The 21,501-nt window shown below is 39.6% G+C and overlaps 1 protein-coding gene across 1 annotated transcript in view; it reads left to right on the forward strand.

Annotated features, from left to right (window-relative positions):
• Positions 1–21,501, forward strand: part of HTR2A (5-hydroxytryptamine receptor 2A) — a 70,708-nt gene that overhangs the window by 25,608 nt on the left and 23,599 nt on the right. The gene's annotated exons all lie outside the window — the stretch shown is intronic.

A 21,501-nucleotide genomic window follows, 5' to 3' on the forward strand; every position in this document is an offset into this window, starting at 1 on the left:
TGGCAGCTTTAGCAAATCCGAACACCCACATACAACCTATTTTAGCAAAGTTACAATAATGCCATATATTCTATTCAATATTCTGATACTTTCACATAACCTTGTTTTTAGGTTGTTAGGATATTTCCATTTATATTATTGTATTATCAGGATATTTCCATTTTCCCATATTGGCTTCAAAGTTATTAATTTAATGCTTGCAAAATATTCCTTCATGTTTTTATACTGTGACTATTAACTGTAGTCCTAATTCCATTTCTAGTCCGGACTATTAAAAATAAAGTAGCATATTCAAGACACAAATTTGGCATCTGGACTTGATATATTGTATTCTACCCCTTGAGTAGTCTATATTTGTCCTTTCAATTTCACTTTCCTATAATCTTCTCAGGTACATTTACTTAGAACCCAATAATTTCTTAAATCATCTTTTATTCTTATAATCTAATTTCCATTTTACACTCTTAAGATTCTTCAAAGCAACTTTATCACTATAGATTCTGTTGTTGTTGGATTGAGCATCATTTGCCAATAATATATCTAGGAATTTTAAAAGTAAAGACTTTAGAAAAGTTCTATTTTCTTACAGGTTCTTAGTTGAAAATAGTATCATTTGAATAAGAAATATAGAAATTGGAGGGGCCAATATTACTAGCTGTAAATAACTTTTGTTTCCTCTTTAGAAAGGCAGTATTTCAATAGCTAATGAATGTTGATGTCGTTTAGACAGCACTTTTAGTATTTCAAGTATGAAACGTGCCCTAGATTTCCTTAGAGAAGTACCTGAAGATAAATTATAGGAGTACTGTATAGAGGATAAAATAGCAACTCAGAGAAATATAAGGAATCTCAAATATATTCCATATGCATAGATTTTCAAAAGAGCAGACTAAAATAAATACACAAATCTTTGAGGGTGCTAACTAGTTCCCTAATTTTTAAGATGGGAAAATTAACCTCATCAATGATATTTTGTGGAAATATCAGATAGGTGGCATGTAATTCTATAAACTGGGTTTGCTTTTGGTCTCATGAATGACTTCTCCAAATCCAGGATCTTCTGAATAGTTTTATTTGTTCTTGACAATGCCTTCACCCACAAAGACCTTGTACAAATGTTAAATCTCAAAACCAGGCTGTCAGAGCTTTGCCTTCTATTTCATCTTCAGGTTGTATTTCCAAGCCTTCAGTAATTCCATTCAACTTGACTCTCTGACCCAGCACTGGCAGCTTTGCCTGCCCAAGGATGCTGAGCTTTCAGATTATTCAAATGTTATGTGCTTTCTGAAGTTTGACCTCTGTAGGGAAGCGACATTCCCCATAGGCTTAGAGAGATGGAAAGACCAAAAAAAAAAATTTGAAAATGGAAACAGAACTTCCATTAGCGGTCTGTTAAATAGACCATTATAAAATTCACATAATTGTATTCCAATTGCCTAAGGAAACTCACTACTAAAAAATTGACTGTCTCTTTGCAGCAGTGCTGGGACAATTATTTTCTGTTCTGTAATCTGGATATTTTGTACTTCAACCAGGACAAATACAAGAAAAATTAAGATTGCCAGGCAATTCTCAATAGCTTATGTTTATTAGGTTTATTATCATTTCTTTAGATTCATTAAATAGTCTCCTGTTTTATGAAAATCTCTAACTCTATATGTCAAGACTTTGAAAGGTGAGTCTGAGATTTTACCTTACTTGCAAGCTCACCTGGCAGCCTGCCAGTTTCGTGGATCGTGACAGGAAACAAAAGATATGTGGGTCAGAGACAAAGGACTTCTACTCACAGCAATGAGGAGCCATAATGTCATCATTTTCTTGCATTGGTTGCCTGATCCCCAATTCCTATCAGGTGATGCAAAGAGGGCCAGGTAATACCTGCACGTGTATGGATTGCATTCCAGGAAAGAAACCCGAACTTAGTGAACCCAAATCTCTTATAATGAGTAGTAATCAAAGTGGCCCTTTGCCCCAAATGAAGACACGGTCTCTGTCTTCCAAGCCTGTTCACCAAATTTAAAAATATTTTTATTAAGCTATCTTCCCACGCCATACAGTCCAACCAAAGTATATAATCAATGGTTCAAATGCCTGAAAAGATAATCCTGAGGAATGGCAACTCAGAGACCCATGGAAAATTGTCTCCCAATAGTTTTGTACTATCAATGTGTATGCAAGTTATATCATAATATTGGTATAAATTCCTAAATAATAAGCCATAGAGCAAGGCAGATATTGGAGTTGAAATGGCCCCTTTGTGAAACTCTAATTTCTCAAGGTATTAGAGCTAGCTTTCATTTTCCAGGATGAAGAAAGTCAGTTGGCATCAGCTTTCAGAGATAAGTATATGGCATAGTATTTAGCACCTAGTAGGCTTTTTAAGACTGGCTTTTATTGTTATCTCCAGGTTATTATTATTGTCAATTTTTATTTTCCTGTTTCTCTCCCTATTTGGGGACAAAACTTGATATTATTTGGAAAGCTGTTCCCCTGATACATTCATGGCTTATTTCTTGTTTCCTCATTTTCCTTTAAGCAACTCCTCAAATCTCTATTTCTCAGAGAGACCTGTCCTGATCCCCACACAGAAATCAAATATTCTCTCCCCTGTTACTCTTCATCCATTTTACCCTGCTATTATTTTTCACCATTACTCATTTCATTTATGACCTTCTAATATAAGGTGTAATGTATTTATTTATTATGTTTTATTTTCTGTTTCCCCTATAGAATATAAGTTGCATGAGGTCAGGGGATTTTAGTCTAGATCACTGTTGAATTCCCCAGCCCCCTAGCACAATGCCTAACCCCTAATAGGTGCTCAATAAAGGTTTCTTAAATGAATGCAGGAACTAAGGCTTAAGTAGGTAAAAGTCTCTAGTCAGAGTTTCATAGCTCATGAGGCAGAATTGGCACCTTAAGTCCATGGCTCTTTCTACTATGCCATGCTTTTCTTCAGCCTCTCCTTACCCAAAGGGTTGAACCAATAGTAATGGCCTCCAGGAAGTTCTAAGCCAACTGGAGCTGGGAGACCCCAGAGAAAGACTTAGGCAGGGTAAAGAGGAACTGTGAGGCCAGGCTGAGACTGAAGAGCAAGTCAACTTAACAGGCAAGTGTATCAGAAAGCAACTCTGCCAATCTAACTGTATCTGGGTGAGCCTAGGGTTAACAGCATGGATGCATTTCTTGGAACCCTATAAATATGAACTTTCAGAAGTCTAATCTCTCCAAGTCAGGACTGTCTGTAGTAGTAGATACTTTATACAGAATTTTAATCTATAAAGCAATTTATAAAACACTCACAAAGGAATACTCCTAGGATTCCCAGGATGTGGGCAAAATAAAGATAGCAGAGCTTGAAAATAATGCAACGTGTGAAAGAAAGTCAGCAACCGTGAGGTGGCTGGAGGAAGCCACAAAAAAGCTGACCTCATTCTGAGCAGCCAAATATCCCCATCACCACTAACAGTCTAACTCCAACCTTTCTGTATCCTTTAATCCGTGATAATGCTGATTTGTACCCCACATGATATTTATATTTTACCCCAACAACATGAGGGAGTTTTGCCCAACATCTGTAAAACAATCCCTAAGTAAATGATACAAAAATCTTTTTTTCTTGAAACATAGAGATCTGTGTTGTCCGATAGCCACTAGCCAGAGGTATTGCAATTTTAGTTTTAATTTTAATCAAAATTAAATGAAGTTAAAAATTAATTTCTAGTGCTCAGTAGCCAGATGTGGTTAGGAGCTCCCTCACTGGACAGTGTGGATATAGGATGCTTCCATCATTTCAGGACGTTCACTGGTCAGTGTTGACCACATGCTGTCATTGGTCAGTGTTGACCTACCTAAGGTCCACATGCCGTGTATCACCAGGGTGGTGCAGGACTGGTTTTGGTGTCTCTTCCTGCTGGCACCTGAATCATTCTGCATGGCAGTCTGTTGCAGCCCTGATGCGAGAACTTCAGTTTGTTACCTGATGTTTCCTCTCATTTTTTTTTCCCTTGCTAAGCTTTGTGCCATTGCTTCAATGGGTCCTGTTTTTTGAGGTCACAGAATGTTTTATTTACCTTCGTGCACTCATTGACCTTGCCAGGGTGAGCTTCCTCTGTGCTCCCCACCATTTGCAGTCATGTTTCTCAGCGAGCTGACAGTTCCCTGGCCCGGGAAGCTTAGAACAACGCTCTTTCGTTTTCATCTCACTCTCTGAGCTATCATAAAGTTAATCCTCTCCATCTGAATTAAAGTTATATAGCCATATTTGATATAATCCCAGGAAGTGGATGGGGAGGGGCAGCAGAATATGTTCTGGTAGAGATCAGCCAGATTTGGAGGCAGGAGGACCAGAGTTTGGTCCTGCTGTTTACTTGTAGCCCAATCATATAACTCCTTGTTTTTTTTTAAATTTTAAAAATATTTTTATTAAGCTGTCTTCCCACGCCATACAGTCCAACCAAAGTATATAATCAATGGTTCAAACATCATCACGAAGTTGTGTATTCATCACCACGATCATTTTTTAGAATATTTGCATCACTCCAGAAAGAGAAATAAAAAGACAAAAGAAAGGGTGGGCCACAGTAGTTCAGCAGGCAGAGTTCTCACCTGCCATGCCAGGTACCCGGGTTCAATTCCCGGTGCCTGCTCCTGCAAAAAAAAAAAAAAACATACATCCCATTCCCCTTACCTCTCATTGACCACTGGTAGTACAATTTACTGAATTTTTTTTTTACCCCTATCCCCCCCTATTATTTTTTCCTTTAATTTATTTTGTATTATCAAACTAAAACAACATACAAACAATGAAAATTCTTAACATACAAACATTCCATGTATGGTGTCCAGCATGGGTGCAGTCGTCTTTTCTCAGCGAGCTGACAGTTTCCTGGCACAGGAAACTTAGGACGATGCTCCTTCCCATTATCTCACACTCTGAGCTATCATAAAGTTAATCCTCTCTCTCCTAACTTCTATATACTTCTCCCTCATCACTGGTAAAACTAAATATCGGCTGGAGATTTGAGGGAATATATATATATATATTTTTAACATGGGTAGGCACCGGGAATCGAACCCGGGTCCTCTGGCATGGCAGGCAAGCATTCTTGCCTACTGACCCACTGTGGCCTGCCCAATTTGGGGGAATGTTTTGAGAGCATGTGAAATACATCCATATAATCATTTTTTAGGTCTTCAGAAGAGATACATGGATTCAAACTTGCATAGCCTCACTTGTATGACCTTACTAATTGACTAACTTTTGGAAAAAGGAGTCTGAGTTAGTGAAGAATCTAAATGGTAAATTTTTTAAAAGATCCTTTTTCTCTCAAATACACAAAGTAACCATAGGTGTACCAAAGAAAATGTCATGAGACAAGTCCAAGATATCTTCTTTGAGGATCAAATTGGGAAGTTTTATAATCACTGATGTCAGTCATTTGTGTGTTTAGGACTTCAAAGTACTTGAAAACATCATATCCATAGCCCCAACATTTATTTTACACTGTACAGCAAATGCCATTTTACAGGTGGTACAAATGTAATATATTTCTTCATATTCTAAGTTAATGACATCCAATCAAGCAAAGAATTTAGTTTATCTCAGATTCATTACCTTAGTAGCATCTCATCTGTTGTGCTATTGTATAACAATCATATTGTCTGTCCACTTCCAGTATAATTTAGGAAAACTGTAACTCCCCACATTGCTTCATTAAAACAAGTTGATTCCAGCACCTGATAAAATTCTCACTCAAGAAAAGAATGAATCATACCATCATTCACTTCAAGGAATATACTCTTTGTACCTCTCATTCCCTTACAAAGTACCTTAAAAATGCTAACCAAGTGATCAAAAGAGCCTTGAGACCGTTACATACTCATTAGAAATATATCACTATTATCCCAGTTAATTTCATTTAAAGACTTGGCTGTTTAGATAACCAAAATATTTAATTCATTAGTGTAGGTATTCAGCAGACTTCAAAGAGGTGAGTCACACAAGTAAAGATCTCGTAATAAAGTGGTTTTCCATTGCCCTTAGGATGACTTTGAAAGGCTTTACCTAGGCTGCAATCAATGTTAAATGATTGTTGTAGTTTGCTAGCTGCCTGAATGCAACACACCAGAGACAGACTGGTTTTCAATAAAAGGGGATTTATTTAGTTAATGTATAGTTCTTCAGAGGAAAGGGAGCTAACTTTCAACTGAGGCTCTTTCTTATGTGGGAAGGCTCAGGATAATCTCTGCTGGCCTTCTCCCCAGGCCTCTGGGTTCCAACAACTTTCCTGGGGTGATTCCTTTCTGCATCTCCAAAGGCCTGGGCTGAGCTGTGAGTGCTGAGATGAGGTATGCTGAGCTGCTTTGGCTGTACTACCTTGAGCGCTCTCATTTAAGCTTCCAGCCAATTAAATCAAACATCATTCATTGCAGCAGGCACGCCTCCTAGCTGAGTGCAGATGTAATGAGCAACCAATGAGGTTCACATGCCATTGGCTTATGATCACAGCAACAGAACTAGGCCTAGGCACCTTCACCTGGCCAAGTTGACACCTGAACCTAACCACCACAATGATCTTTCTGCCCTGAGGCCCCTTTCTATTTCTCTGCCCTCCCTTTACCCATTTGTCCTTCTTTTTTTCATTATGGCCAGCCTAGATTTTCCCCCACTACCTAGAAATCTACTAGCCTAGATTTTCCCCACTAAGGCCCTCTCTTGCTGCAGGGCTGAAACATGATTTCCTAACTGTATTCTCCAGTTTCAAGGGTCTCTTCCTAGGGAGCTTCATGTCTCCCAAAGCCACCTTGCATCATCCCAAAGTGGATTACACAGTACTTTTTTCCACCTAATTTTACCTAAGTTTATATTTTATTAACTGGAGTGGTAAAATATAGTTTATCCTCCCTAATAATAAAATATTCTTTTGCATACTACAGGGTCATAGCTTAACCCTTTGTACGCTGGGATTGTGACACCTATCACAAAGAAGGCCTTTAGAGATTGAAGGGAAGAATTAGAAAGGAAAAATGTTAAGGAGCTGTTTGCAAGTGGTGTTTGTGTGTGTTTGTGTATCTCCTGTAATGGGCAACGTGGTTACATTGATTTGTTCAAAACGCTATAAATGGTTGCTGGGTGCTGTGCACACACTTACAGAAGGAGCAGTATTTTGTTTCATTGCAGTAGAGTCAGATCTGGCAAGGAAATTATGGGTCATCTGGTTCTCTAATTTGCATACTTGAACTGAGGTCATTTTGAGATCTGCAGCAAACCGTACATAAGAAATTAGCTGGACCCTGGGACTACTGACCCAGAAACTGCATAAAGGTCCGGTGGCAGCAAGGCAGAATCTATTTTTACCATATAGCCAAATAAGGAGGTTTTCCCGTAAAGGATTCAATAATTCTCTTTGTCTTGAGCTGTTTTGCAACATACAGATGCACGAGAAAATTGAAACTGATTTCACTAGGAAATTAATAATCCAGGGAGTTTTGAATATAGGACTCAATTAAGTCAGAGAAGAGCTCTCATCTTCAGAATTGTGAAACAGGCAAAAATGGGCTCTTCCAACACTTATGAGGGCTCTTTTCCCTCTTCCAAATGTCAATTTCTCCAACATAATCCTCTTCACGTGCTCCAGTCCCCACAGGATTTCTTTTGGACTAAGGTTTTAGTTGATAAAAGCTAATGGATTCTAAGTTATTAAAATGTTTGCATTTTAAACAGATGTCGGGAAGATCAAAATGCTTGGTAGAGCCAAAGAAATGAATCCGTAACAGGAAAACTTCAAGAAAGTGAGGAAAATAATTTGAGACAGAACAATGTCTTCCAAATGTCTCCCAAACTGTATCACAGAAGCAGCTTACTCCTCTGTCCACAGCTGGTCTGTCCAGAATAAAAGGAGCTAGGTTGGTGTTTCTTGTTGCCAGGTCTTGTGTCTAGAGGTGCTGGGAGTTTAATGGTTTTGAGAATAATGAGAGGAAAATAATTTTTACAATTTCTAAGTGTGTCATTGAGAAAGAAGCTGATGCCCAATGAATCCTTAGGATAAAAATATAATAATAAATCACTTCTTTTGTGCATTGGCCTGAGCTTCTAAATTTTAGAAGTGCTGACAGTCAGTAGGATTTTATCTTATTTATTCTCCTTTTCTTGCTGTTAGGATTTTCTCTACATTTCCCACTGAACCTGGGTAGCTTTCTTCATTTTATAATTTCAGTTCCATTTCTTACCAGCTATAATGAAATAACTAGAATGTTCTAAGAGGATAAATTCATATTTTCCCCACTTAGTCAGCTTTCCATTTTCTGCCCAGAACAAAAACATCCGGTGAGTCTAATTTAAGTCATCAACCTCCCCAATAAAGATAGATATTTGAATTTGCATTTAATTTGTAGAAATTCTGCCTGGGAGTCATTTATCAGTGGTTATACTGCAGTGCTTTCCATTCCTCTCTCTCACCTTCTCTCTGTGGTCAACCTGCCTGGGTAGGCAGCTCCATTTCACTCTAGCATAAGGCGGGGCAAATATGAAATAATTAGCATACGTTAATAATAGTAACCCATCATCCTTTATCATTTCATTAATGGAATCCATCAAGGTCAGCCTCTGATGGTGGGTAATGACCACTTTATGGATAAATAGGAGGTAACTGCAAAAATATTCATTTTAAGCAAATAAAATATGTTCTGATTACGAATTCATTCTGCCCAGTTGGAGTCCAATTAAGCGACATCTGGAGGAAGAGAATTGTCAGGTTCTCTCCACTTACGAATATATTCACAGAATCAGCAGAGTGTAAGTTTGACTTCTCCTTCCAATACATCGCCTTATCTCTGTTTGGAAGCAGTAAGACTTTCTTTCATCCAAACAAAAATAAAGCTGCTTGTTCTGCCATCTTCCCTTGTTGCACACTTACCTCCTGACCCCAACACGGACACACATGGGTAAGCACACGCAATCACACACAGGCACACACTTGCCTTATCTGACACTATGGTTTTGCTTTACTGGAACCACCTAACATGTTTAGCATTAGTAATCTCTTCTTATATGAATCATCTATTTCATCATTATGGAAGTTTTGATGTATTATACAGTAACAAAAAGTAGAGTCTGGCCTTGGGTTAGAAGGAAGATAATCCAAATGTATAACAACCAGTCCGACACAGATACCAACCAAATCAACAAACACAGGCCGCCCTTACTTAGCTCCAGATGGAGACCCTGCTGGGCCAGGCATCGTGCCTGAGTTTGTGGGTTGTGGGGAATTCTGAAGAGTTCCAGAAGAGGACACACGGGAAGAGGGCGAGCAGGAGTTTCTAGTGCTCAGAGGAGTGGCTGGTCATCAATGAGTCTGAAACTGAAGTTGAAATTTTAACGCTCAATATGGACACCCGAGTGCTGCTGGCTGAAAAGAGCCTGAGAAAGACAACCTTGACTATTTTCACATATAGTTACTTGTGAACTTAACCAGTATATGTAAATACAATGTTGATTATGTGCCAGACTCTATGCCACCATTAGTTACACCCAAGATAAATTATCTTCACCCTCACGGATCTTATAGTACTGTGGCAGAAAAGGACGATAATATGTAAACAAACAAAAATTTTATTTTACGCTGATAGACATGTTATGAATGAACAGGATGGAGCACCACGCCCGGGCACTGTCCTAATGTAATAATGGGACCTAATCCTGGGATGTATATAGAAGGTTTTTCTGATCATTTTATTTTTATTGAAACTTGAAGAATGAAAAGAAATCAGCCATGTGATAGAAACTTGAGGCCCTGGAAAAGTTGTTTAAAAGCTTTGGTTGAAGCTATACCTATAACTGCTTATTTGAGAAGGAAGTATGTCCAGCAAATTAGTATATTTTGTGGAATTTTTTTTAACATGGTGCTTTAGTTTCCTTAGGCTGCTTAAGCAAATACCATGCAATTGGTTGGCTTAAACAATGGGAATGTGTTTATTTGCAATTTTAAGTCAAGAGAAAATTCAAATCAAGGCATCATTAAAGTGATGCTTTCTTTCCAAAGACTGGCATTCTGGGGCTGGCTGCCAGCAATCCTTGGTCCTTAGTTTGTCACATAGCAAAGCACATGGCAGCATCTCTGGACCCCTCCCTTTCCTTCTAGGATCTGTTGATACTAAGGACCCTGTATACAGGATTAAGACCCCTGAATGAGGTAGGCCACACTTAAACTAAAGTAACCTCATCAAAAAGTCCTGCTTACAATGGGTTTACACCCACAGGGGTGGACTGTTTAAGAACATGTTTTTCTGGGGTACATACAGTTCCAAACTACCACACACGATGAGTATTGCTGTCTCCTAAGTAAACAGAGAAAGTAATTTGGCAAAGAGTGAACCAATTCCTGAGCCTTGGTATTAAGAAAGGGGTAAAGCAATGTCACTGCAAATTCCTTACTGCAGATGAAAATTTAAATTGCTGGGTTTTGTAGTGAGCTCAAATTCTAATCTTCCAGTGACTCATGACTTTTTAGTAAAATGAAAAATTTGGCTTTATGGCCTATCTATCCTGGTCTTCCCAGACCTGCACCTTGCCTTCCCCATCTGGCTTGCCCATCTTGTCAAGTAGCCTACCATCAGCTGAGCAGTAACTCTGAGCGTCATCTGGCCATCTTCCTCTTTGTCATGCCCTATATTTGGTTCATGATTCTATCATTTCTGTATCCTAAATATCCCTTGAGTCCATCCCTTCCTCTCCATACTGTCTGCCTCAGCCTTAATTTGGGGCTTTCTTTCATTGGCAAGACTTGTGCTATAATCTAACTAGTGTTTTGGATTATTTCCATTTCCTGTTCACACTCACGTATGCTCGTACCCAGTCTAATTTCTAAAATATGCTAAGGTTTCTCCCTTGCCTAAAAGTGTTTATCAGCCCCTTCCTAATTCCTCATGGATAATTTTTAAATCTTATTCTAGCTATCATACAAAGGATTGAGTTGTGTGCCCCAGTTGAGATATCTTCTTGGTCTTAATCCACATCCTGGTGGGTGTGGGCCCATTGTAAATAAGATCCCTCAAGATGTTACTTCGGTTAAGGTGTCACCTTGCTGAATCTGATGGACTCTGCACTGGATTACTGGAGCCTTTATTAGCAAAGTAAAAGTCAAATGGAAAAAAGCCCCAGAGGACAGCCAAAGGTTGGGTGCCTAGGGAGCCCAGAATGCTGCCATGTCATGGAAAAGCCAAGAAACCCCATAGATGGCTGGCCAGCCAGAAAATACTGACCCAGCCTCTGGAACCGTGAGCCAATAAATTCTTGTTAACAGGCCTACCCATTGTACAGGATTTGTTTTAGCAGCCAGAAGACTCAAATTCTGAGTAAGGGGCTCCTCCTAGCAGAATCCCTAGTATCTTCCTTCTCCAAATTCAAGTATCTGTTTGCCAGGCAGCTCCACTTGCCTATACCTCCAAACCAGGATGTTCAAAGATGAATCATCTTCTCCAAAAAAACTTTCTCCTCCTTTCCCTGCTTTCTGAAGCCCCATAAGAGGCAACACTCAACAAAGCTAAACACCTGAGAGTCTTCCTTTTCTCCTTGGTACCCACAACCAATTAATCAGAAGGCTCCTCCAATTCAATCTCTTAAACACCTGGCAAATCCACCTCCTTCTCTGCCCCAGCCATCTGTCCCATCTCCCCTGTTCTCTGTGGCAGCCGCTTTGCTGGTCTAGTTCCCTTCTAATCCATGCTCCATGCTGCCAGGCCACTCATGGGATATTTTCCATTCTTTGCCCATTGCCCTCTGAATGAAGTTAAAACTCCAAATGGCTTGATTGAACTGAGTATTCATATTGAATTACCTTCAGTTCTCATTACACACTGGGCTTTCTTGCCTGGGGAATTTTTCCAGTTCGCCTGGATAAACCCTTCTTATTTTTGAGTACTTGGATTAAGTATCGTTTCCTACAGAAAACCTTCCTGGTAAGTCCGCAAGTGTCCCTTCCTGGTCACTGACCTAGCTCCCTGAACTCCCCTTGTCATCATATGTGTCCACTATGCTATAAATGCCCCCTACTAAATTGTAAGTTCCGTGTTGGGACTGTTTTGGTTGAAGACTTAGCGGCCATTCAAATATTGGTTGATTGAATGAGCAAATTAAGAAACTATTCAATGATACCTCTTTCAACCTAAGTTAAAAGCCTGTTAATAAGATAAACCATAACCTGAGAATGAAAGTGCTTTGGAAAGTCTATAGATGGGAATCACCTACCAGATTATGCTAATGGCCCAGCCAGCCTAGGATTTTGTCACTAACAGAAAGCTGAAGAGCATACCAGGAAGAACATGCCACAGATTTACACTGCACATATGACCAAGCCTCATACCCACTGTCAAGATTCATATCCTGTAGAGAACAGGGTTCACCAAGCCTCGTGTTCCTTTAAAAGTTTCATATCCTTTCGCAAATCCCTGCTGCATGTTCTCCCTCTTGAATACTGAGTTTCATAAATAGGATATGAAGAAACACCTCCTTACATTTTCCCCCCACCTCTCTTTATTGAGAAGAATAAAGGTTAAGTAATCAGGCTTATTGGAATTTCACTGAAAAGATGGCAAGCTGTACCTAGGTTATGCATTTATTCCAAGTCTTTTCTTAAATCGTGTATTAGTTTGATTATAAGACCATTAAGGATTACTGTTTTGCCTTTTATTTTCATGAATTTATTTTTGTAGGCAGGGCAGATTTAAATTCACGGTGTATTCTTAGAAAAGGGGTGAGATCGTATTGGCCGGGACTTGGAAAAGCCTGGATCTTGTTCTCAGCCCACTGTCTATGACACTATGAGTTTTCTAAGAGAAATGTGTAACCAGAAGATGAATCTGAACCAAGGATGGCTTTATTCCAGATCCTTTTCCTTAAACCCACCCAAGTCACTAAGCTTATCATTTTGGATGTCAAGGAAAACAGTAGTCAGGAAGAAACTATGAGTACAGGATAACAGTAGCCAGAAGGAAAGCCCATTTGTCCCCAATGCCCAGGACTCTTTAAGAGCTTTGGGCTCTCCCACTTTTGGAGACCCACCTACATCAGATCAAGTATATTAACATGCCACATTAGATACATTTTACATACTCCACTGACAGAGCTGATATAGCTGGTTTTGTAGTCATTTAAGTTAATATTTATTAATTTTATGGTTGCAGATTTTGTATTTTGGAACAATACTGCTTTTGAAGTCTTTGTCCAGGGCCCTGAAGGTCTCACTGGCATGTGTAATGGATAATTCAACCCTCTGGAGTGCCTCATGGCACACAATTATCCCACCACCAGCCTTAATAGGGAAGGACAGATGTGGGGTTCTGCCCCCCAGTTACATCTGACATGGCTACAAGAAATAAAGAAGGGCATCCCAAAAGCACAAAGGAAAGTCAAAGAAAATGGTGACCATATTTTCTCCCAACTGGAAACACCTTCCCTATTTTTCCTGCATCAGACCAGGGAGAAAGTGGGAAGTGATGACAGGAGGCAGCCCTCAACTCCCCACTTCCACCCCAGGGAGATTTATTTATACAACTCACATGAGGCTGTGCCTACTAGAAAATAAAGTTAAATTTGGATTATGAGAAACTGCTGTTTCAGAATGTCAGAAATGGCTAAATATGAACCTTTGCATATATTTCAATCTAATTGTTCATTGAGTGCCCTTGATTTTGACCAAACCATGCTGTCTCTTCTTCTCCTGGGAGGCAAAGAGGGGAAATCTGTGATCTCCTGGCCAAAGGTGCTTATCTGTTGCTACTTTGGATGCTATGAAAATGTTAATTATATTATTATATCTCTGTGCCTAGGACTCTCTGCTGAGTTCTGTTATTGGACTTGTAGTTCTTAAAACCCCATGGCTAATTTCAGCCTGGAAACTGATGGAAGTCAGAGAGGGCCAGACTTGGAATAATGTAACTTTATCCTGATGAAGTCTCAAAAACCACTATTGGGAGCCCTGGCACTAAAATTAGTTCTACCAGCTCCAACCTCAAGCCAGTCCAAGCCTGAAATGAACTAAATTGCACAAACTCTATAATGTGCCCCATGTGTAGCATAACAGAAAAGAAGTCTAATAAACTAAATTCTAACAAAGTCTAATAAACAATCCTAACAGAGAAGCAAGACTAAATGTGGCTCAAGATCACTGAGGAGCATCTAAGCCTGTGGCATTGCCTGTTAGATGGCTCCATATTCTTTATATAGTTGACCCCGCTGTCCACACCATTTAATATTTAGTTTCTGTCCTACTCAAACTGGAAGGGTTTAAATTCATCTAACATATCTGGGCATTTCTTGAAAGTCAGTCGCTGCTGGCTCTTTTTGTTTTACCCCTTTTAATCTTCACAACACTTCTGTGAGCAAGGAAACTTTGTTTTGTTAATTAAGAATCAAAGCCCAAACTTAGGACTTAAGGGCCATCCAGTGCCCTCTCCAACTCCCCCCACCGTTTGATGGTGTTCTGAGAAACATTTAAAGTACCCATGACATTGATGGCCAAGAGGCCCCTGACTCAGTCACTCAGGCCAGTTTTCCCTTTAGTCTTTCAGGTTTAAGTGTAAAGAGAGGCTCCTAGGGCCTGTATCTTGGACTGCCGACTCCATGCTCAAACACAGAAGTAAAAGTTAGAATAGTGAATCTGAAAGCTCGCATAAAAACTAGGTCAGACCTCTGGGAAAACAGAAGTTGGCCAGGTCCATGCACGGTAGTGAAATAAACCTCCAAAGGGAGAGAGCTGAGAGCCATGCATGGGTTGGGTGGAGCCCTTTACACTCACCACGCTGGCCTGGGAAGGAGACTGCCCACCTAGTGGCCAAGGCAAAGTGGAGAAACAGCAGCCTCAGCCCAGCCCCATCCCATCCAGTCCCCAGACAGTGAAACAGCATCAGGACAGTGGGGTGGGATTGCAAACTTAGCAGCATGTTAGGATCACCTGGGGAGGTTTAAAACATGCTGATGTCCCAGGCCTCAGTCAAGACCAAATAAAATTTTTACAGGTGCAACCTAGATCTGAGTATTTTTAAAGCTCTCGGGTGGTTCCAGTGTGCTGCCAAGATTGAGAACTAACTACCGTGTAGCTGGACAGAGCGCAAACAGCTTGCCTCTGAGCTTTCACTCCAAGCTTTCTCTTCTACTACTAATCCCAACCCAAGTGTATTCGTTTCCTGCACTGCTGTAACGATTGGTCACACATTTAGTGGCTAATGGTGATACGAATTTATTGTCTTATACTTCTGGAGGCTGTGAGTCCATAGGGCTGTATTGCTTAGTTTTTTTTTTTCTTCTGGAGGCTCCAGGGGAGAATTCATTTTCTTCCCCTTTCCAGCTTCCAGAGGCCACCCACATTCTTTGACTTATGGCCCTCTCCTTGCATATTCAAAAGCAATGCATAGCATCTTCAAATGTCTTTCTCTCATCTGCTACTTCTGCCCCCACCTTGCCTTTCGTCTACTTTGATCTTCTTACCTCCCTCTAGGATGACACTGGGCCTACCTGGTTAATCCAGGATAACCTCCTCATCTCCATATCCTTCATCACATCTGCAAAGTCCTTTTTGCCTGGTAAGGAGACCCATTCCCAGGTCTGGGGATTAGGGTCCCGACGTCTTCAGAGGACCATTTTTCTGCCCACCAAGCATTATTATAAGGTAGAGTAGCAGCCCAGGCAGATGTTCAAGGGGTCTTCCTGGCAGGATGTGGGTCAATGGGAGATCTTCATGCAAACATTTAATACTGGGAATTCTCAGCCCTGAAAAACATTGTCCTTCCCAACCAAAATCACCAGGAGGGGTACTAGCTGTCACCCCCTTCTCCCGCTGCACATTCCCATCAGTGGCAACTTATATCCCCAGGAGAATATAAACTCACACTGAGAAATACAGCAGCTTATGAGAAGCACAGTCTCTGCAAGAGAAAGGCAACAAGCAAACCAACCTTTTCCTGGCAATTCTGAAGTGATGTACCATACAAAGGAGCAAAAAATCAGATTGGCATAGATGGCCACACTTGGATGCCAAATGATAAATTAACAAAATAAGAATTCTCAAGACTTTTATGGGAAGAAAAACTTAAAACTATTATAAGACCTAAAGAAATAAAAAAGATATACCATTTTCATTTTGTGATGCTCTGAAACTAAATTGTAGAAGTAAGATGTCCGTTTTCCCCAAATTAAGCTATAGTTTCAATACTGTTTTAATTCCAAGTGCCAAAAGGATTTTTGAGGCCATCTTGAATAACTCATTTTAGAATGTTTATGGACAGACAAAAGTCTACCACATCCATAGTTTGTATGCAGAAGGGGCAAGGAAAGAAGTCATGGCTTCCATGCTGGTTTGAGTTATCATGTACCCCCAGACAATCCATGTCCTTTAAGCCTCATTCAATATTGTTGGGTGAGATCTTTATGATTGTTTCCATATAGATGTGACCCACCCAACTGTGAGTGGTAGCTTTTGATTAGATGGTTTCTATGAAGATGTGTCTCCACCCATTCAAGGAGGGGTTGTTTACTGGAGCACTTTAAAGGGAGCCAGCCATTTGGGGAAAAGCTTTAGAGCCACAAGAATTACCAGAACTGACAAAGCCAGCAGAGTGGACAGAGCCACAGGGAAGCCATTGAAGAAGCCTAGAGAGAAAGCTAGCAGACGTTGCCATGTGCTCTTCCAGCGGAGAGAGAAACCCTGACCATCATAGGTGTTCTTGAACCAAGGTATCTTTACCTGAATGCCTTAATTTGGACATTTTTATAGCCTTCTTTTAATTTGGACATTTTCATGGCATTAGAACTGTAAACTTGCAACTTAACAAAGTCCCCCTTTCTAAAAGCCATTCAGTTTCAAGTATATTGCATCCCCGCAGCTTTTGCAAACTAACACAGCATCTATCTCCCAGTTCAGTGCTTATTTCACCCTATTTTGCTAAAGCTGAGAATTACACTGAGTTGCAGAAATAAAAAGAATATCCTGCATGCATTTTTGCATTACCTGGTATAAAGCAGTGATCTTGGTCACAGAAAGGTTTAAATTTAACACAGGCCTCTAGATGGCATTAAAATTCATCAAATTTGTCCCTTTGAAGAATTTTTCCTGGGGCAAATGCCAGTCCAAAAGCCCCAGGACTAAGATACTGTTATGAAAACAGCAGGGGCAGGGGAGCATGCTGTGTGAGTGAAAACTAAATCCCCACCTGGAGTTTTGCCCTTTACTGAATATCCTCATTAGTACACCTGCCCGTGGTGGTGCCAGAATATCAGAGGAAGAACATATCCAGGTGATGTGAATTTGTTTACTGTGCTGCCATAACAGAGTGTCCCAAGCTGAGTGCTTAAAACAATACACATTTACCATCTTATGTCTCTGGAGGTCAGAAGTCCTAAATGGGGCCCACTGAGCTAAAATCATGATGTCAGCAGGACTGAGTCCCTTTTGAAGAATCCATTTCTGTTGCCTTTCCAGCATCTAGAGTCTGCCCACATTTCTCGGCTCTTGGCCCCTTCCTCCATCTTCCAAGCCAGCAAGGGCAGGTTGTGTCCTTCTCAATGTTGACTCATGCTGACCTAGCTCTCTACCTTCCTCTTCCACATATAAGGACCCTGGAGAGGACAATTGGACCCACCCGGATCATTCAGCATCATCCCCTATTTAAGGTTAGCTGAGTATCATCTGTGACCATAATTCCCCTTTGCCATGTAACCCATCCAGGTTCCAGGGAGCAGGATGTGGACATCTTTGGGGACCCCTATTGTGCCTACCACAAAATATATGAGCTTCAAACACTTAGTGGGCTGGAGTTAATTAAGCAGCTCCTTCGTCACTGTCACAAAATTTAGGAAAGTGGTGCATGTATTACAGGGAAACTCACTGCTTATTTCACTGGATCCACAGCCGCCCCATATGCCCTGAGTATTTTTCAAAGGAGAGTCTCTCTTCCAGTTACTCTAAACTCATTCTACTCTTTTAAGTGAAGTGGAGAATTGAAGAAATTTTCCAAATATTCTGTTTCCATTATCTAAATATTCCATGTAAATGTGTCCTTTTAGCCTGATTTATTCAAATAACTGCTTCAATTTTAATGTATGTGTATGTAACCCAACGGAGTAACATCCCCCGGCATATTGAAATTAATAGATTTTGTTGAGGTGTGTGTGTGTATGTGTGTGTTTTAACCTGAATACATAATTCAACAAGAAGCATGTTCTTTACCATGTTCCTGTATTTCATGATAAACCATCTGGCTCATTAGATTTGGCTCTGACTTTTGTTCATTAATGTCTTTTAAAATTAAAATTTGCTTCCATAATCTCAGAAAAGTACTATCCAGGAGAAATGGAACTATGAAGCTAGGAAGCTGTGATTTCACTAGGACACACACACACAGACACACACACAGACACACAAGACTGGACCTAGTCTTTCTACATCCAAGTTCAGTCGTCCTGAGTCTATTTTTGGGTAACAAAGTATTTAGGGAATTACCAATCTCCTAGAAAATGTATGTATTCACGTGAACATAAGCTTTCATTTAATTTCAGAGGGTTTCTGACCACCCCCTGAAGTCTTCTTTGGGCTAAGTTGGAAGAAAACAGTCCAACATGAGCACAAGTATGAAACGCCCTCACCAGCCAAGCCCATGGAAAGAAAATAAGCATCGTAATAAATAGTGGAGGCAATTGTAATTTCAAAAACATTATTGAATTGGGAAATGTGGTTGAAGACTTACAGCATCAAGTAATTACTCCTTAACTTTAAATTCCTGAAAGACAGGTTCCACAGCTCATTCATTTTAAATTGTTTTATTCTATTCTTATTCTCATTCATTTTTTAATGAAATGAAGCAATTTTTATTACTATTTTAAAAAGCATAGTATTTTTCTAAAAGGAAAAAATCAGTTTATACACAGTAAAGTTATAAGATAGTTATAGATAATATAGCCGGGGGGGATGGGAACGCAGAGCTAAATAATATGAAAACAAAAGCAGTAAGCAGCAATAAAATTAATACCTACATAAAACCAGCAGTGCAGTAAGATAAACAGAAAGCAGCTTCACATAACAAAGCTATTTAAATACAGAGATAGCCCCTTACAAATAAGGAATTGAGAAATGTAAACTTAGTAGGTAGATTCAAGTAAAAAAATTATGCCCCAACTCTTGTACCAGAATGCACAAACCCTGGACAGCGAAGGGCACCCACACTTTCCTCAGTGCCGACGCAAAGCTGCATTTCCTTCGCAGGATCATCAACATTTTTTTTTTTCACTAAATTATACAATGATAGACTCAAGATTTTCATTGCTTCTTCCTTTACCCCCAAATACCCATGTTCCTTGCCCATTTATTAGTGTAGGGTAATCTTTCCTATGCAGCTGTTGTTTAGAACCATGTTTCTATCTGCTTAACTTTGGAGAAGATTGCTTTTTTAAAAAGGTACAAAAATACTGTCTTGTAAACCTTAAAAGTGTAGTGTTGATAAATTTGATATGCATAGCAAATTTATTTCATCTGGCTACCTACCTCAAGTTTTCAAAAATTTTATGGGGGGGAGTAAAAACCTAACATTGTAGAATTGTAACCCATGTCAAACTCTGAAATATGTTCTACAACTAATCATAGTGCTGTGTGCTTTGAAATTTATAGCTTTTTTGTATATATGTTATTTTTCACAAAAAGAAAGAAAGAAAAAAGTCGATTGTGATGATAAAAAAAAATATTTAAGCCTTCTAGCCTCCTGTATTCTGGAGCAGCTAGAAGGAAAAATATGAGAGGGTCAAATGGTGGCCCATGAGAAACTCTGGGATCTGTCCTGTAATAACTTGTTGAAGAATGGGGTTTGAAAACTATTGCTTTTTTATTTCTTTGCTTTGTAAATATGTTATACTATACAATAAAAAGTTTAACATCAAAAAAAGAAGAAAATCTTATGGGGGTATCAAGTGTAATATTATCCTGTAATTAATATAAAACTACATTATTCAGATTCACAGGCTCAAATTAATATTATTCTTTCATATAACATTTTATTGAGTCCAAAAATAAAAATAACATAAAACCCTACACCAAGGGTGTAAATCTAAGACAGAGGCTTAAAAAAAATTAAAGGAAGGGAGAGAGGAGTGAGGGAGCCATTTACTCTGAAGAGACATATTGGGGTAAATTATCAGTAAATTTAGGAATACAGCGAGCTGATCTGGCTACTTAATGAGCTCCTACAGTAATGCAGTTTAACAAGGGATGTTGTATAACAGCTTCCAGAATTGCATTCATGCTAGAACACCGAACGCCTGCACCCACTGTTATTTGTCAGAAGAACTATATAACTGGTTTGAGTATTCTTGCATACTGAACATAATGTGTCCATTCTCCCTCTTACCCTTCCAAAGATGAAGAAATCAAGTAGAAGAAAACAAGTAGAATCCCCTATTGTCCTCTGTCAATTTCTACATTGTTTCTCTTCTTTAAAATTCTAGGACAAGGTCTCATTCATTTCTGCATCTCTGCTACAGGTGCTGTACCCTTCCCAAAGGTAGCATCTAAATGCCAGCACTCGTGAGCTATATAGCCTCTGCCACCCAAGCCCCAAGGAAGGAGGTCTGTGCTCATAAAAATATTTCATAACTAGGATAATAACAGGAATTTCAGGATCCAGAACCTGGTGATCCAGGATCCAGGAACCAGGCTTGCTAAGCAGCAAATTTTCTGAAATTTGCATCTTCAGCAAATTTCAGAAAATGCCTCATGTCTAAACTGCCAGAAGGCACAGAGCCACGGAAGGATGCAGGTGGCAGAGTCAAACCTGACTGTAAAAATCTACCGCTCTCTGTATGACCTTAGGCAAGTTACTTGCCTCTCTGTGCTTCCGTTTTCTCATCCATAAATGTTATCTCACAGATTGTTGCAAGGACTAAGAGAGTTAATTTATGTAAAGCATTTTGAGCAGTTCCTGGAAGGCAGTTAACATCACATAAATGTTTGCTGCTATCATTATTTCATTATCATTTTTATTCCTTCTGCTACCACTATTATTACCTAGTGTTCCCTGAAACAGAGTTAGGTTATAAACATAAAGGATGGGTTTTAGCTGCAGGATATTAGGGGAAAGACACTGTCAAGGAAGGGTCCTCAAATTAAATAGCCTTATTTCCGTCTTCTACAAAGCGCTTATTTGTCAGAGTTCCCAAATGCCTTCTACCTGGGCAAACTCTTACCCTGATACCTATAACTCAAGTAATGAGAAAGTCTATTATCTAGTCACAATAGTTTTCTTCTCTTCATGTGGCATGTGGGCTCAAAGGCTTCTGCACATGCTTGTTCATTCAGTCTACTAAATCTTGATTTAGTATTTAAGATTTGAATACCATATGCTAGCTCCGTCTTAGAAGTCCCTGCTTTGGTGGAACTCCAAGCGTGCAAAGAGACAGGCAGGCAGCAAGCAAATAAATAGACGAGCAAAATAATTTCAAAAAGTGACAAATGCTATGGAGGA

The sequence above is a fragment of the Tamandua tetradactyla genome, chromosome 4 (assembly GCF_023851605.1).
Source record: "Tamandua tetradactyla isolate mTamTet1 chromosome 4, mTamTet1.pri, whole genome shotgun sequence".
Taxonomy (NCBI): Eukaryota; Metazoa; Chordata; class Mammalia; order Pilosa; family Myrmecophagidae; genus Tamandua; species Tamandua tetradactyla.